This window comes from Ovis canadensis, chromosome 17 (assembly GCF_042477335.2).
Source record: "Ovis canadensis isolate MfBH-ARS-UI-01 breed Bighorn chromosome 17, ARS-UI_OviCan_v2, whole genome shotgun sequence".
Classification (NCBI taxonomy): domain Eukaryota; kingdom Metazoa; phylum Chordata; class Mammalia; order Artiodactyla; family Bovidae; genus Ovis; species Ovis canadensis.
In genome coordinates this window covers 71,032,285-71,050,364 of record NC_091261.1, presented here as the reverse complement: position 1 = coordinate 71,050,364, position 18,080 = coordinate 71,032,285, and the positions used below count along the sequence as shown (strand labels likewise).

The 18,080-nt window shown below is 46.0% G+C and overlaps 1 non-coding gene across 1 annotated transcript; it reads right to left on the bottom strand.

The window, feature by feature from the left end:
- Positions 1-18,007: 18,007 nt before the first annotated feature.
- On the bottom strand, positions 18,008-18,080 carry TRNAG-CCC (transfer RNA glycine (anticodon CCC)). The gene has a single exon. It is a non-coding gene; the product is annotated as a tRNA-Gly (tRNA).

Sequence of the window (18,080 nt, the reverse complement as noted above, 5' to 3'; positions counted from 1 at the left end):
TGGGAAAGACTAGAGATCTCTTCAAGAAAATTAGAGATACCAAGGGAACATTTCCTGCAAAGGTGGGCTCGGTAAAGGACAGAAATGGTCTGGACCTAACAGAAGCAGAAGATATTAAGAAGAGGTGGCAAGAATACATGGAAGAACTGTACAAAAAAGATCTTCACGACCCAGATAATCATGATGATGTGATCACTAATCTAGAGCTAGACATCTTGGAATATGAAGTCAAGTGGGCCTTAGAAAGCACCACTACGAAAAAAGCTAGTGGAGGTGATGGAATTCCAGTTGAGCTCTTTCAAATCCTGGAAGATGATGCTGTGAAAGTGCTGCACTCAATTTGCCAGCAAATTTGGAAAACTCAGCAGTGGCCACAGGACTGGAAAAGGTCAGTTTTCATTCCAGTTCCAAAGAAAGGCAATGCCAAAGAATGCTCAAACTACCGCACAATTGCACTCATCTCACATGCTAGTAAAGTAATGCTCAAAATTCTCCAAGTCAGGCTTCAGCAATACGTGAACCGTGAACTCCCTGATGTTCAAGCTGGCTTTAGAAAAGGCAGAGGAACCAGAGATCAAATTGCCAACATCCGCTGGATCATGGAAAAAGCAAGAGAGTTCCAGAAAAACATCTATTTCTGCTTTATTGACTATGCCAAAGCCTTTGACTGTGTGGATCACAATAAACTGTGGAAAATTCTGAAAGAGATGTGAATACTAGACCACCTAACCTGCCTCTTGAGAAATCTGTATGCAGGTCAGGAAGCAACAGTTAGAACTGGACATAGAACAACAGACTGGTTCCAAATAGGAAAAGGAGTATGTCAAGGCTGTATATTGTCACCCTGCTTATTTAACTTCAGAGTACACCACGAGAAACGCTGGACTGGAAGAAACACAAGCTGGAATCAAGATTGCCGGGAGAAGTATCAATAACCTCAGATATGCAAATGACACCACCCTTATGGCAGAAAGTGAAGAGGAACTAAAAAGCCTCTTGATGAAAGTGAAAGAGGAGAGTGAAAAAGTTGGCTTAAAGCTCAACATTCAGAAAACGAAGATCATGGCATCTGGTCCCATCACTTCGTGGGAAATAGAAGGGGAAACAGTAGAAACAGTGTCAGACTTTATTTTTTTGGGCTCCAGAATCACTGCAGATGGTGACTGCAGCCATGAAATTAAAAGACGCTTACTCCTTGGAAGAAAAGTTATGACCAACCTAGATAGTATATTCAAAAGCAGAGACATTACTTTGCCGACTAAGATCCTCCTAGTCAAGGCTATGGTTTTTCCAGTGGTCACGTATGGATGTGAGAGTTGGACTGTGAAGAAGGCTGAGCGCCGAAGAATTGATGTCTTTGAACTGTGGTGCTGGAGAAGACTCTTGAGAGTCCCTTGCACTGCAAGGAGATCCAACCAGTCCATTCTGAAGGAGATCAACCCTGGGATTTCTTTGGAAGGAATGATGCTAAAGCTGAAGCTCCAGTACTTTGGCCACCTCATGCGAAGAGTTGACTCATTGGAAAAGACTCTGAGGCTGGGAGAGATTGGGGGCAGGAGGAGAAGGGATGACTGAGGATGAGATGGCTGGATGGCATCACGGACTCGATGGACGTGAGTGTGAGTGAACTCCAGGAGATGGTGATCGACAGGGAGGCCTGGCGTGCTGCGATTCATGGGGTCGCAAAGAGTCAGACACGACTGAGTGACTGAACTGAACGTGATAGGTGTGGACAAGGAATATTGCCTGCCAGTTCAGTAAACAGATGGTGTTTGCAGCTGCCGCATCATCAGCTACTGCAGCTGCCCCCAAAAGGTGCCCCCTGAGGGGAATTCAAGATGGAGAAAAACAGGATCCTGACCCTAGGTGGCCAAGACATCAAAGGAATAATTTCCATGAGCCCAGACTCTTGCATCTTTCCATACATAGAAAATCACTAAAGTTGTTAATTTAAGATGTCTGTTTTTGTGATTATCAGTAATCATTTGTAGTCAACTTTTTTCCGGTCAAAACGTCCTATGTATCCTGGCTCCTCCCTTACCTCTTTGGAACAGTGCCTCAGAGCTATCTGAGAAGCCCTAAGCTCCTCGGCTTAAGTCCTCAGTAAGTCTTCCGAATAAAACACAATTTCTACTTTGTAGCTTGTGCATTTTTTGCCAGTGGACATAGGATCTTGGGGTGTATTGGTTTCCTACCACCTGCCACAAATTTCCAGAGACTCGGTGGCTTAAAACAACAGAAATGTATTCTCTCACAGTTTTGGAGTTCAGAAATCCAAAATCAAAGTGTCTGCAGGGCTTCGCTGTCCCCAGAGTTTCTGAGCAAGGATCGTTCCTGAGTGTCCCAGCTTCTGGTGGCTCCAGGGGAACCTTGGCTTCGTGACTGCATCACTCCATCTCTGCCTCCATCTTCATGTTTGAATCAAATCCATCTCCCTGTCTTTTGTTTCATGAGGATACCTGCTACTGGGTGTAGGGCCCATCTTTTTTCTTTTTAAAGTCATTTTTGTTGGAGTATAGTTGCTTTTGGGGGATTCCCATGTGATGTCAATGGTTTAAAAAACCCCACCTGCCAATGCAAGAGATGTAAAGAGATGTGGGTTTGATCCCCGGGTCCAGAAGATCCCCTGGAGGAGGGCTTGACACCCCACTCCAGTATTCTTGCCTGGAGAATCCCAGGGACAGAGGAGCCTGGCGGGCTATATAGTCCATAGGACTGCAAAAAGTTGGACATGACTGAAGTGACTTAGCACACACTTATAGTTGCTTTTCAATATTGTGTTAATTTCTACTGTATAGCAAAGTGAGGGGCTTCTCAAATGGCATAGTTAAAAACAATCCTCCTGCAGTGCAGAAGATACAGGTTCAATCCCTGGGTTGGAGGGCATGTCAACCCACTCCAGTATTCTTGCTTGGAGAATCCCATGGACAGAGGAGCCTGGTGGACTACAGGCCATGGGGTCACACAGAGTAGGAGATGGCTGAGCACTCACGCACAGCAAAGTGAATCAGCTATATGTATGCACATATCCCCTCTTTTTTGGATATTCTTCTTACTGAGGTTACCACAGAGCATTTAGAGTTCCCTGAGCTATACAGTAGGTTCAGTTATCTATTTCACACATCGTATCAGTAGTGTGTATATGTCGATCCCAATCTCCCAATTCATCCCATCATCCCCCTTTCCTCCTTTGGAGTCCACATGTTTATTAGGGCCTGTCTTAAATCTAGAATGGTCTCATCTCAGGATTCCTCAGTTGATATCTATAAAGACCCTTTTCCAAGTAAGGTCACGTTTACAGGTTCTAGGGAGTAGGAGGTGGCCATGTCTGTTTAACATATCGCTTGAGGATTTTCTTGCTTGGTAGTAGGTTACTCCAAAGGTCATATTTCACCCTCTCCATGTCTTATGTAGATTGTCTACATAAGACATACTGTGTGTTTCAAAGAAAACAGACACTCCAATGTAAAAATGGACCCTCAAGTCTAGAGTAGGTGACAACGGGTCACTGTGTTTCCAAGACATCCAATTTATTCAACAGTTATTTATTGATGGGTATGAAAGTGCTCTTTAATTAAATGACAATTACGGGGTTGTTTTCTGCACTCCACAACCCTGGTGGGGCCCGGCCGGAGCAGGCTTTACAAGGGAGCTCTGAGATCTTAGCCTTTTATGAGAGGGCAAGTGTGGGTTGCCCAGCCAGGCCTGGTTTCATGTATTTTCCTTTTATTATTTTCATGAACTGCCTTTATTAAAATGTGCAACTAAATGTAGCCTTCTCTCAAGAAATTCACAAATCAGAAGGCTTTTCAAAGGTCTTAAAAGAAAATGGAATGCTCTCGGCTAATCACACAGCCCAACTCTGGACCGGAAAAATATGGTCCCCACATGTCCAGGAAAGGAAGAACCTGTATATCCCCATACATTTAATAAACAGCTACGTTGTAACATTATTATTAGTCTTCCTGCTTTCCTGCCTTCTTGTTCTGTCTGTTGCCTCTTTTTCCTTCCCAGCAGATATAATCCAGGGGCACCTGGATCCTACCAGGCTGGCCTCTCTGATTACACCTGGGGATTAAAAAGAAAAAAGGCAGATAAATCTAAGCTGACTCCCATCAATCACATTGCCTTCACAAAAGTTCTCAGGCAGTGAGAAGTCTGTCTAGACCCCGCAGTAACTCATTTCCTGGCAGGGAGGGGCCAGTGGTGGGGAGAGATCTCAGAAGGGTTGGAGGATGGAGAAAAGAGAGAAAGTTGGACCCTGGATTTCTTGCACACGAGGCATCTGATTATGAAAAAAACATCAGACAAACTCCAATGAGAGGACAGCCTACAAAGATCCCTGACCGGAACTCTTCCAAGTTGTCAAGGTCACCCAAATGAGAGACATCTGGGAAACCATCACAGCCAGGAGGAACTGAAGGCTGAGGGTTGACCAACTGCAACGTAGCATCTTGCATGAGATTCTGGAAAAGAAAAAGGACATGGACGGGGGCGGTGATTGAGGAAGTTCAAACAGACCGTGGGTTTCTGTTAGTAATAATATGGGGTTGGCCCAAAAATTCACTTGGGTTTTTCTTAAGATCTGACGAAAAATCCAAATGAAATTTTTGGCCAATGCAATATATCGCTGCAGATTGGTTCACTGTGACAAACGTGCCAGAGTAATGTTCGTGGTAGGAGAAACTGGACGCAGGGTGCGTGAGAACTCAAATACTCTCACATTTCTGTATGTCGAAAATGATTCTAAAACAATCTATTAACTATCTCTTTAAAAAGATATTTTGAAAATTAAAAGAGAAGGATGAATACTGATGCAATCGGTATTTATAGAGGTGGAATAATCGCCAAGGCATATTATATAGGGCAAGAAACATGGTGTAGAAGGATGTTCCCCTTGGTGTAGAAAAAAACTGGGGGGAGTGTCGTCTTTCTAAACAACCACTGCTGAATGTGGGGCAACAAACCGTGTCCCGGGCTGGGTTTAGCCTGTGCTGTCACTGTTTTTGTAATGATTTCACAGCTAAGGAGGGTTTGCACACTTCTTAAATTTTTATTTTGTTTTGTGATTCCAAGTGGCTTCTAGGATCTTAGTTCCCTGACCAGGGACCAAACCCATGTCCCCTACATTGGGAGTGCAGAGTCTTAACCACTGGACTGCCAGGGAAATCCCAAGGTTTGCACATTTTTAAGTGGTTGAAAAAAAATACCAAAAGAAAATCCGCATTGTGTGACCCATGAAAATAATGTAAAATTCACATTTGTGTGTCCATCAGTAAAACTGTACCGGAATCGAGTCTGATATGTTCACATACATCATGTCTGTGGCTGCTTTTGTGTGACGACAGCAGAGGTGAGGCAGTGTGACCAGGGCCACATGCCTGCAAAACCGAACCTATGGCCTGCCACCTGGTTCTTCATAGAAAATATTCGCTGAGCCAGTTCTTGGCTAGCTCTAGGGGAATAGATGAGAAACTGGTAACAGTTTCCTCCAGGAAGGAGAACAGGATGGCTGGGGGGAGGTGGGGTAATTGTTGCTGGGTGCAAGTTCGATTTTTTTTTTAATTGAATTCATTTATCAAATGCAATGTTGAAGAGGAAGTTGGGCTCTTTCAGGCCCATGGGTCAGGGGCTTGAAACATTTTAAGTCTAAAGAAAAACAGTAATGCCCAAAGGCTTTTAAGGCATTGATTATTTGATTGTTTAGAAGGGTTTTTCAAAGGTAGTGCCCTGGTCAAGGTGGGTCAGTGTACAATCAGGGAAGGCTTCCTGGAGGCAGTGAACCTTGATAACTGGCAATTGATGTGTTTGAAATGCAAAGAAGGGACCTAAAGGCAATGTTGTGATTAAATTGAAGAGGAAGAGCTGAAGCTCCGCATTTTGCTGGACATGGTCCCGGATCCCTGATCCATGCTGCTCCTAAGTCCCTTCAGTCATGTCTGACACTTTGCAACCGCATGGACTGTAACCTGCCCAGCCCTCTGTCCATGGGATTCTCTAGGCAGGAATACTGGAGTGGGTTGCCATGCCCTCCTCCAGGGGATCTTCTTGATCCAGGGATCAAGCCTGTGTCTCTTTTGTCTCCTGCAATGGCAGGTGAGTTCTTTACCACTAGCGCCACCTGAGAAGCAGCTCCCTGAGCCATGGATAATTAGCTACTATCCACGTTTATCTGTTAAAAGAAGTGAAGGGAAGCATGAATGTCATAGCTCAGAAGTTACGCAGCCACAATTCTAATCTGGCTGTGATGGAGCGAGTGTAAGGATGACCTCGGTTATTCCCTCTTTTCTCCCCATCTTCAGTGTGGAGACTCAAAGTTCTTCCCATCAAGAGAAAGCCCATTTCCCCTTCCTGCACTGGGACAGGCTGGCTAGGGGACTGGTTCTGATGAACAGAATGGGGCAGAAGCGGCAGGACTATGTCTGAGCATTGATAATAGGGGGCTCACACGTTGCCATCTCTCTGGGAGCCCCTCCCACCCTGAGGACAAGGCCAGGTCAACCTGCAGGAGGAGAGACACACGGTCTGGTCACTCCACCATCCCGGTACAGCTACCTGACTGCCCAAGAGGATCACCGAGGAGGCGTGGCTTGAAAAGCGAGTTCATTTCCTGACATCGGCCTCAAGTCCTATGAGGTCCCTCCACTGACCACTGCTCCCCGTCCACTCAGCTCCAGCCACGACACCCACTCTCTGCTTCTCACCTGTGCCAACATTGTTCTCACCTGCCAGGAGTTGAATTATGTCCTCCCCCACTCTCCCCCCGCCCCCCCGCGAAAGATATGTTGACATCCCTGGAACCTGCGGATGTGACCTTATTTGTAAGCGAGGTCTTTACAGATGTCATTAAGTGAAGGATCTCAAGATGAGATCTTTTAAGATATAGGGTGGGCCCTCATTCCAAAGGCTGGAGTCCTTATAATGAAGCCACATGAAAACACAGACCCAAAGGGAGAACTCTGCAAGATGACTGCGGCGGAGCCTGAGTGATCCAGCCACCATCAGACTAGATGAGGAACCAGCAGGCTAGAAGAGGCAAGTCCCTGGTGGTCCAGTAGTTAAGACTCTCCCTTCCAGTGCAGAGGGTGTGGGTTCCATCCCTGGTGGGTTGGAGAGCTAAGATCCCTCATATGCTAAATTGCTTTAGTTGCATTCAACTTTTTGCGACCCCATGGGCTGTAGCCCCCATGGACTCTGTTCGTGGGATTTCCCAGGCAAGAATACTGGAGTGGGTTGCCATTTCCTCCTCCAGGGGATCCCTCTGACCCAGAGATCAAACCTGCGTCTCCTGCATTGGCAGGTGGATTTTTTGCCACTGAGCCACCGGGGGAAGTGAAAGTCGCTCAGTCCGGTCCGACTCTTTGTGAACCCATGGATTGTAGCCTGACAGGTTCCTCTGTCCATGGGATTCTCCAGACCAGAATACTGGAATGGGTAGCCGTTCCCTTCTCCAGGGAATCTTCCCAACCCAGGGATCGAACCCAGCCACCAGGGAAGCCCATCTTAATCAAGAAAGAGGCTTCTCTACTCATCTAGTCTTTGCGCTGCCCATTTAGAAATCTGTCTGCAGTTCTAGAGGTTGGCCAGCAAGTGGCGCCAGAGGATCATGTGCAAACACGTTTAGGGCGGCGGAACAAGGGGGAAAATCTTCGTGAACCTGAATTCAAAGTGGGAGGTTTCAAGGACACTGTCCACTGGGCCGCAGGAGCCCTAGACATACGGGCCTAACCTGGTCACAATGGATGGGGCTTATTCCTGACTTCGTCTCATTGGGGAGACAGAACACTGCCTCCTTGCCAGTGGAAGCCTGCTCAACAGCGTGGCTGGCGTTTGCCAGTAAATATTTCTGGATAAATAAATGGGTTTGAACCCAGAGGAAGGGCAGGGAAGCTGTCTAAATGCAGACTGCAAGAGGGAGCGTTCTGTCTGGGAAGGAAAGAAAGGATACTGCTAGTCAGGGTCGCAAGCAGAGAAAAGACCCTGGAGGTCTTGAAGACATTGGATACAGGGACCGAGTAGAGTCATGGGCAGGGTTAGGAGATGCCAAAGATCTGATAAATGGAATATTTCCTGCCACATCAGTAAACAAAAGATGTCCCAGCCATCAGCGATTCCACCACCGGAGGTGAGCTGGTGAGTGCTGAGGGAACTCAGGAAATAATACCTGCCAGCTAGTAGCCATCAGACTGTATCCACTCCCTTGAGTGGTGAGCCCCGAGGAAACTCAGGATGTGAAAACACAGGATACTGGCCCCAGACAGCTGAGGCGCATAACAAAGGCATGATTTCAGTGAGCCCAGACTCTTGCATCTTCCAATACATGTCTGTATGCATGCTCAGTTGCTCAGTCATCCGTCCATGTGACCCCATTCACTATAGCCCACTGGGCTCTTCTACCCATGGAGTCTCTCAGGCAAGAATCCTGGAGCTGGTTACCATTTCATCCTTCAGGGGCATCTTCCCGACCCAGGGATCAAACCCTTGTCTCTTGTGTCTCCTACCATTAGCAGGCAGATTCTTTACCACTGAGCCACATGGGAAGCCCTTTCCATACATAGAAAAGGCTAAATTCCTTAAGGTAACTGATTTTCCTTAATTGACAATACTATTTTGACATGCAGGCTACCTGCCCTTTGTCACAAAACTTCTATATAACCTATCTTCTCCCATTACCCCCTTGGAGCAGTTCTCTTGGTCCTGAAGTCCCCAAATTCCTGCTGAATGAAACATAACTCTCAACTCTTATTAGATTGTGACTATTATTTTTAGTTGACAGACCAAAGGCACCAGAGATGCAACAGTGGAGCCCATGGCAGGCTGAGAAATGGCCCTGCCGATTAGATATCCTGGCCCTGATCCTTGCAATCACTTTGCCGACAAACCTCTGAATAGTCAAAGCTATGGTTTTTCCAGTAGTGGTGTATGGATGTGAGAGCTGGACCATGAAGAAGGCTGAGCACTGAAAAATGGATGCTTTTGAATTGTGGTGCTGGAGAAGACTCTTGAGAGTCCCTTGGGCTGCAAGAAGATCAAACCAGTCAATCCTAAAGGAAATCAACCCTGAATACTCATTGGAAGGACTGTTGTTGAAGCTCCAATACTTTGGCCACTTAATTCGAAGAGCCAACTCATTGGAAAAAACCCTGATGCTGGGCAAGATTGAAGGCAAAAGGAGAAGAGGGCGACAGAGGATGAGATGGTTGGATGGCATCACCAACTCAGAGTTTGAGCAAACTCTGGGAGATGGTGAAGGACAGGAAAGCCTGGTGTGCTGCAGTCCATGGGGTTGCAAAGAGTCAGACACAAATTAGCTACTGAACAACAACAAATCCTTGCAAACTGAGAGTACTACCTTATTGGGGAAAAATATAGTGGGGAAAAAATAGTGTCTTTGCAGCTATTAAGTGTTTTTAGATTTCTGTGTGAAGCTAGAAGAGGAAGGCTGAGGGAGATTTGATTCCCATAGAGGAGATGGGCAATGTGAGATGGAGCAGAGAGTGATTTTAAGACGCAGCTTTGAAGATGGGAGCGATACAGCCACAAGCCAAGGAATACTGGCAGCCCCCCTAACCCCCAGGATGGAGGAGGAAAGGAACGGAACCTCCCCAGAGCCCCCAGAGGCAGCACTACCCAACAGATACCTCACTGTCCCCCCAGGTTTTCGACTTCTGACCTGCAGAACTGTGAAAGAGTGTGTATTGTTTCAAATCAAGTTTGTGGTTTGTTAACAGCAGCCATAGAGACATTGCTACTGCAGGAGTGAAGAGGTAGCGGGAGTGAGGTGACACGAACTACTTAAAGAGCAGCTATGGGCACAGTGAGTCTCAACCACTCTCTCATGAACCTGTGCAGGCTGGGCGTGGGTGGGACCTCTCTGCTCTTTGACCCGCCTCCGATTGTCTGATGGTGCCTCCCATTGGCTGAGTCCAATAGGCAGGTGAATGACAAGGGGGCGGGGCTGGGAGTCAATGGACCACAACCAGCCGGCCAGGTCTATACCCTGGAGCCGAGATTGCCCATTCCTAGGACGGGCCCCATAATTTGGTGGATTTTCCTCTCTTTCACAGGACAACATACAGACTTCACACGATGGTGCCTCTGGAACATTTCTGAAATATATCTTTACTGATTAACTTATTTCCGACTTGGCAAAATTTTTTTTAAAATGTAATAATCAGTATTGGTGATGGTGTTGGGAAATGGACCTTCTATAATATTCTGATAGAAGTGGTGCAAACTTGTTACTCTTATTTTTTTTGTAAACCACATAGAAGACTTTTCCACAGTGGTTGCAGTTCTTGGAGCTTATTTTAGGAAGTTATTTCACCCACGTATTAAAGCTTTGAGTATGTGTTGTTTATAATAGTGAAAAATCAAAGCTCTAGAAATGGCCAACCATCAAGAATTGTTTAAAACTTTAAGAAAAAATATTTAAAACTCTGAAATTTTCTTACACAATGATATTCACTTAACTCCTAAAAAGAAGGCCATGAAAAGATTTTCAATATATATTCACTGGGGGAAGAAAGCAGTGTTCCAAACAGTATGTAGAGTATAATTCCATTTTGGTTTAAAGACCGTACTGTATGTACATGTTTATTTTTACTATAACAAATGTCTTGATGATGCCTTCCTAAATGCATCCATTTTTTAAATGTATCTTTTTTTAATGAGGGTACCACTTGTGTAACAATATATCAAATACACACACGTATGCTTATATATGCATAGACTATTTCTGGGAAGATGCCTAAGAAACTGAAAGCAGTGATGTTCCGATCAGAGGGCGCTGATGCCCACCCACACTCCCTGGGCGCTGACACCTGCTAGATTGCTTCTGCAGCCCTGTCCTCCCTCTGAGAGCTTCTTACAGCTGCAGGCCCTACACACCCTGGCACTAGGCAGGCTTTTGTGATTACTCTCACCAAGTGAAGTGGGTGGATACATGTCCCAGGTTCCCTGTCCCTTGGTGAGCGAGGACATCTCTGAGGTGTGATCTATGTAGTTGCCCAGACACTTCCAGCCTGGCTGAGCCTTAGTGTCCACACCAGCATCAGGCCCGCTTCAGGACTCCTAACGCCTCTGGGACTTGGACACAGTAAGACGACCGCTCTCCCCATTAATACAATTATATATATATATATATAAGTACATGTGTGTGTTTGTGTATTTATATATATACATGTATCTCTATATATGTGTGCTGTGTTTGTGCTTAGTCGCTCAGTCATGTCTGACTCTGCAACCCCATGGCCCGCTAGGCTCCTCTTATCCATGGGGATTCTCTAAGCAAGAATACTGGAGTGGGTTGCCATGCCCTCCTCCAGGGAATCTTCCCAACCCATGGATCGAACCCAGGTTTTCCACATTGTGGGCGGATTCTTTACTGTCTGAGCCACTAGGGAAGCCCCTATATATGTGTGTATACATATATAGGCTACAGTCCCTGGGGTCGCAGAGTCGGACGCGACTGGGCGACTTCACTTTCCTTTCCTTTCCTGTGCATAATAGATACATATATTTATATACGTATAATTATATGTTATATACAATGTATACATATAACATGTAGTGGCTTCCCTGGTGGCTCAGACTGTGAAGAATCTGCCGGCAATGCAGGAGACCTGGGTTCTAGCTCCGGATCAGGAAGTCCCCTGGAGAAGGAAATGGCAACCCACTCCAGTACTCTTGCCTGAAATTCCGAAGACAGAGGAGCCCGGCAGGGCTACAGTCCATGGGGTCACAAAGAGTCGAACATGACTGAGTGACTTCACTTTCACTTTCATAAATGCAGTCACAAAATAGATGTATGACTATTGCAACAGTTATATGACTAAGTATGTTACATATCATACATATCACATTATATATATACACATCATGTTATATATATATGCACATATTTACAATCATGTTATATATACGTTATACATGTATGATATGTAACATGATACCTAGTCATATAATTATTGCAGTAGTCATATATCTATTTTATGACTGCATTTGTATAAAGATAAATATAACCCAGGCTGGATTCACAACTTTATATTCATTACCACTATGTTCATTTTTTTCTCCTGATTTTATTTTTATTAATAATTAATTTTTTTTTAAGGCTGCGCCACACAGGATGTAGGTTCTTAGTTCCCTGACGAGGGATTGAACCCATGCTCTCTGCCGTGGAAGTTCAGAGTCTTAACCGCTGGACCATCAGGGAAGTCCCTTTTTCTCCTGATTTTAAAAGAAGTCAACCCTAAATGACCCGTGACCCATTGTGCCATCAGTCCTCATGGGATTGCCTTATCGCAGTGCCCTCCCCGGACCTGCGAGTTCTCTATCATCATCATCCTTTCATGACAGGAATCTGCTCCGAGAGGTGGATGCGACGGCCACACGGCACCGCCTGACACTACGCTTCCACATCGTGATGACAATGGTCATGCTTCTTGAGTGTATACAATGTGCTGAGGACTGCTCTAAGCACTTTAAGGTGCTGCCTTGGTTTATTTTTATATGAACCTTCCCTACTAGGGAGGCCATAGTAAGATTCCCACTTTATGGATGAGGAAACTGATGCTCAAAAGGGGGAAGTGACTTGCCCAAGGTCCCACAGCTAGACAGTAGGATTATCTCTGGCACCTGACCCTGTGCTTTTAATTACAATGTCATACTGTCTTTCTCACAAGCAGAGGCAAAATATTTGCTCCTTTAAACACTTACTAAGCTCCTATCTCACCCCAAGTGCTTTCCATTCATGATCTTATTTATCCCTGTGCAAACTACTGGCTTCGAGCACTAAGTTGGTTATACCCATTTTATAGTGGAGGAAGTGGCGCCCAGAGAGGTTGAGTGCCTTTCCCGCAGTCACACAGCTGGAAAGTCGCAGAGATGAATTTGAACCCGAGACGCTCTGACTTTTGGAGCTTGGCCTTTTGCCCTTGATTCTGCCTCCAAAGACATCATGCTGGGGCGGGGCTTGGGGATGACGTGCCAAGCCCAGAGGGCATGAGAGAGGCAAGGCCAGCCTGCCTCCTCTCCAGACTCTGTCTGCCCCTGGGACCCCGCCTCACTCACACAGCTGCCAGGGATCAAAGTCCTCTCTGAGATGTATTTGCTGCGAGTTCTAAACAAACGGGTGTTAGCATGGAGCTAAGAGAAACATTGGGAGGACGCGGTATATGAAAGCCGACTGGCCTTTCAAGTCCCGGTGATTGATCAGCCTCCTCTTTGGTCCCATGCTCTCGGGGGGTGGGGGGGGCAGGATGGAGGGGTGGGTAGATTCCAGCCCCAGAGCATCAAGGCTGAGCAGTGGGCTACCAAGCTGGTACCTCGACACCGCCCAATTCATCTCCCTTCCATCCTGGAGAAAACTCCCTTTTCAGTCAACGAGCCCAGAAAGCCAAAACACACAAAATAATAATGAGAAACTACCAGTTATTAATGGATTATGCTAACCATGCTAAGCACATCACATGCATTGCTCCTTTTAAGCCAAATCACAAGGCATGTGTCTTTATTGACCCATTTCACAGATTAGGCTAAGAGCAGAGAGCTATTCACTAGTGAGACTGGATTCTACTCGGCACACAGCAGATGTTGACTGAGCAAGTCTGTGGGGCACGGTTCCTGTTCTCCGCTTGTTCACACTCTTCATGTGGCAACAGAGAGAGAAAGAGACCCTGTGGTCCAGCCCTGTGAAGAGGCAGGGCTGGGCAGAGAGGATGCTTGGTGTGGGTAGCCTGGCTGTTTATGCTGGAATTACTCCCTTCTGATTGAGTCAAAGTCAGTTTTGATGGATGTTTATCCCAGGCTTGATGGTTAGATTTTTTAACTTTAAAATTTTTATTGAAATATAGTTGGTTTATAATGTTCAGGTGTACAGCAAAGTGATTCCGCTTACGTAGTTTCTTTGTCAGCTTCTTTTTCATTACAGGTAATTACAAAATATTGACTATAGTTCTCTGTGCTATACAGCAGGTCCTTGTACTTTATCTGTTCTATATATAAGAGTGTGTATCAGTAAATCCCAAATTCTAAATTTATGCCTCCCCCACCCTTTCCTCTTTGGTAACTGTAAGTTGGTTCTCTATGTCTGTGAGTCTATTTCTGTTTGTTAAATAAACTTGTTTGTATCCGTTTGTAGGCTCCATGTATAAGCGATATCATATAAAGTTTGTCTTTATCTGACTGACTTTTCTTAGTATGACAATCTCTGGGTCCTTCCCTGCTGCTGCCAATGGCATTATTTCATTCTTTTTTACGGCTGAGTAATATTCCATTGTATTTATGTATCACATCTCCTTTACCCCGTTCGTCTGCCGATGGATACCTAGGTTGCTTCTGTGTCTCGGCTATTGTAAACAGTGCTGCTGTGAACATTAGGGTGCATATATCTTCTTGAGGTAGAGTTTTCTCTGGATATGTGCCCAGGAGTGAAAGTGTTGGGTCATATGGTAGCTCTAGTTTCAGTTGTTTTTTTTTTTAAGACCCTCCATATTATTCTCCATAGTGGCTATACTAATTTACATCTCCACCAACAGTGTAGGAGGGTTACCACTTCTCCACATCCTGTCCAATATTTGTTATTTGTAGACTGATGATGGCCATTCTGACTAGTCAATTAGTTATTTTGAATATCACTTCTTTTGGTGGACAGAGGGAGAACCTTACCTCTCCAGGCAGCTCAGAGAAGATAACCCTCTAGGGATGGTCAATAACCCGTGTGTGTGTGTTGAGCAGAGAAGGGGAAGGACATTGCATTTGAGTGCCTGAGATGCTCGGAATGGACCTTGACTTTGCTGGGGTGTTTGAACATTCACCGAAGGGCTCTGGGCTACCCCATCAAGATCTGGGGCAGGGAAGTGGTATGGTAGATCTGATTTCAACCCTTGTCGACCACACATGGTTCCCGGCACCCTGTGACGTCAGCTGCTTGCACCAGGACGTCATTCTTGTGTTCCAAACCATGCAGCAGTGACCTCTCTACAGCTGCGCTTATGTCTCAGGAAATGTTTGGGGACAGGAGGCAGATACAGTACCTAGTGAGGAAGAACAAGGCATGGGTTTCAGCTCTCCCGTCTATTCTCAGGGCTCAGGATTCACATGATGTTTGGGTGGGTCTTGATGAAGGGAAAGAGAAAAATGAAGTGGCTGAGTTTTCCTAAATATATTTGAATGGACAAACATGTGCCATGGGGCCTCTGTGAGATAACTCTCTTAAAGGGTTCTTCTGCATATTCCTTGGGACACCTCCACGCTCCACAATCCTCTCAAACAAGGGCAGTTCTCAGCTGTGATAACTGCCATCCATCCCCCTCCCCCCCCCCCCCCCTGAGAGGGCTGGGGTTGAGGCTGGGACTGCTGTTGAAAGCCTGCAGCATCAATAGAACAGCATGCAATTCATGTATTTTCATTCCCCATAGAATGATTCCTCTCTGCTTACTTGAAACTTGCCTTTTATTTCCTTATGTTCCTGGAAGATGTAGCACCATCGGCTTAGAAAACAGGCTTAGAGGTCACAGAGTGGAACTCTGACTGGGGTGGGGGTGACTGCGATTCAGTGAAGGTGTTAGAACACAGGTTCTGTGCTTGTCTATTGCAAATCCTGGCTCTATCGCTGATTGTAGTGTGTGCTGGTAAACATGTCACCATGGCTGTTGGGGAAAAAGAAACAAAACCCTGTCACATAGCATGTGCCAGCTACCATGGTGTGTGTCCCTAGTGGCTGGTGTGTACCAATGTCACTGCCTGTGGAGTTGGGACGAGATGCACAGTAGCACCCCACTATATAAAATTTCCACCAGCCAGGGACTTCCCTGGTGGTCCAGTGGTTAAGACTCTACTTTCACTGCAGGGGCAGGGTGGGGGGTGGGGAGGATGTGTTCCATAAGATCCCACATGCTGTGTGGTGTAGTCAAATAAATAAATTAAAAATTTAAATGACTTTATATTAAAAAAAGAGGTGTAGGCTAGGGTGAAGATTTAATGAAATAATTAAAAAATTTCCACCAGCTAGAAGTAACCACAAGAGCATGTATAATAGCAAAATGTACTAAAAAAAATTAGGAAGTGATGAGTTTGGAGTTAATTTTCAGTTAGAATTTGTGGTCTTGGGGTTTCTGAGGATGGGGACACAAGGTTTTCTAACACAGCATATGTTTCTATTTCTCTCACGGGAAACAGAGACTGGGACAAGGCAGGGAGATGGGGTTTGCCACCTGCCACATTGCCATGTGCTGGGGGCTCCTTGTGTATTTCAGCTCATTTTTTTCCTAGCTTGATATATCTTATCTATCTATGTATCCATTCACCCATCTATCCATCCATCCATTTATCTGCCTATCTGTCTGTCTGTCTGTCTACCTGTCTATGTATCCATCCACCCATCCATCCATTTATCTGCCTATCTGTCATCTATCTCTATCATCTGACTGTATGTGCCCTTAGTCATGTCCAACTCTTTGCAGTCCCATGGATTGTGGCCTGCCAGACTCCTCTGTCAATAGAATTTCCCAGGCAAGAATACTGGAGTGGGTTGCCATTTCTTCCTTCAGGGGATCTTCCCAACCCAGGGATCGAACCCAGGTCTCCTGCATTGCAGGCTAATGATTTGCCACTCAGCCGCCTGGGAAGCCCTTATCGTCTGTCCACGTATCATCTATATAGTTATATTATCTTCTAGGAAATTGCTACCCAAGTAGTGACACGATTTTATATTTTGCTTAAGTTCCAAAATTCTTATTATAAAAATAGCATATATTAACTCTGCAAAATAGATATAAGCCAGTCTCTGGAATCCAGCAAACGTTGACTAAATCTTAGGTACTATTCCTTGAGAATACGCCCATCCATTTTGTTGAACTGATGAAAGAAGATGAAAAGTAAATGTTTTCTCCCAACCCAGATGCCACCACTGTAAGTTTTCTGGTGTAGGAGCCTCTACTCTGTTGCTATAACTGTATTAAAGATAACCAAAAAACAAAAACAAACTCACAGGACTATCTGGTACATGCTGTTTTATGCTCTGTTTTATTTAATTAATTGTAAACACAGAATGCAGCTTTCGACGACCTGCAAGAAAAGATGGAGTCAATGGGGCGAGTCATGTAACTGCAGGGAATTACTGTCATTATAAAAGCTACTGGCAACCTCCACATTAATCTCTGAAGTTTTTTTTGCCTCTGATCTGCTTCTGAGTTTTGGGCCCCTGAAGCTTCCGCCTTTTCAGAGTTAAGCCCATCGCCTATCTGTCCCCAGCATCGACATCTCTGCTCAGCGCCGGGCCCTTCTGAGACCTGCGGGGGACAGTGGCCAGGGGTCCCCCATCGCCCCGCCGAGCCCCGCCCCGCGGGCTGCGCGGGTCACTCCGTCACGTGTGCGTCCCTCGTGTCCACCCGCCTCTCCCCTCGGTGCGCGTCTATAATCTTGCGCTCTGGGGAGGGTCCCGGGCAACAGCTGCCTTTGATCAGCCCAACATCTGGGAGACTCGGCACTTCAAGAACGCTGACTGGTGATCAAAGATGAGAACGCTGTGACAGCGGAGACTTGGCTAGAACCCAGCCTGGCTAAATGCACTGATGGGGGAGGGGGAGGAAGGCCGGGGGGGGCGGGGAGTGTCGGGTGGCCGGCGGGGCGGAGGGCGGGAGCGAGGAGCAACCCACCCAGCCGCGAGGGCTTGGCTGCAGGGGCTGTTAGGAGCATGGGCTTTGCTTCTGGGACCTTGACTCTCCATGCCTCAGTTTCCTCCTCTGCAAAATGGGGATTATTAGCGTGAGGACAAAATGGGTTGAGAAAGGAAGAGCGTTTAGAACAGAAGCCTGGCTCCCAGTTTGAGCTCATAAATGCCAGCTGTCGTTGCCGCTATTAGGGCCGCTGGTATTCCTAGAGCCAGATCATGGAGGGACTGAGGGTCTGCATAGTCTCCAAAGCTTTAGTGCCTACTAATTTTTTTTTTTTAATTTACTAATTTGGCTGCGCCAGGTCTTACTTGCAGCATGCAGGATCTTAGTTCCCTGTCCAGGGATTGAACCTGGGCCCCCTGCATTGGGAGTGAAGAGCCTTAACCACTGGGCAACCAGGGA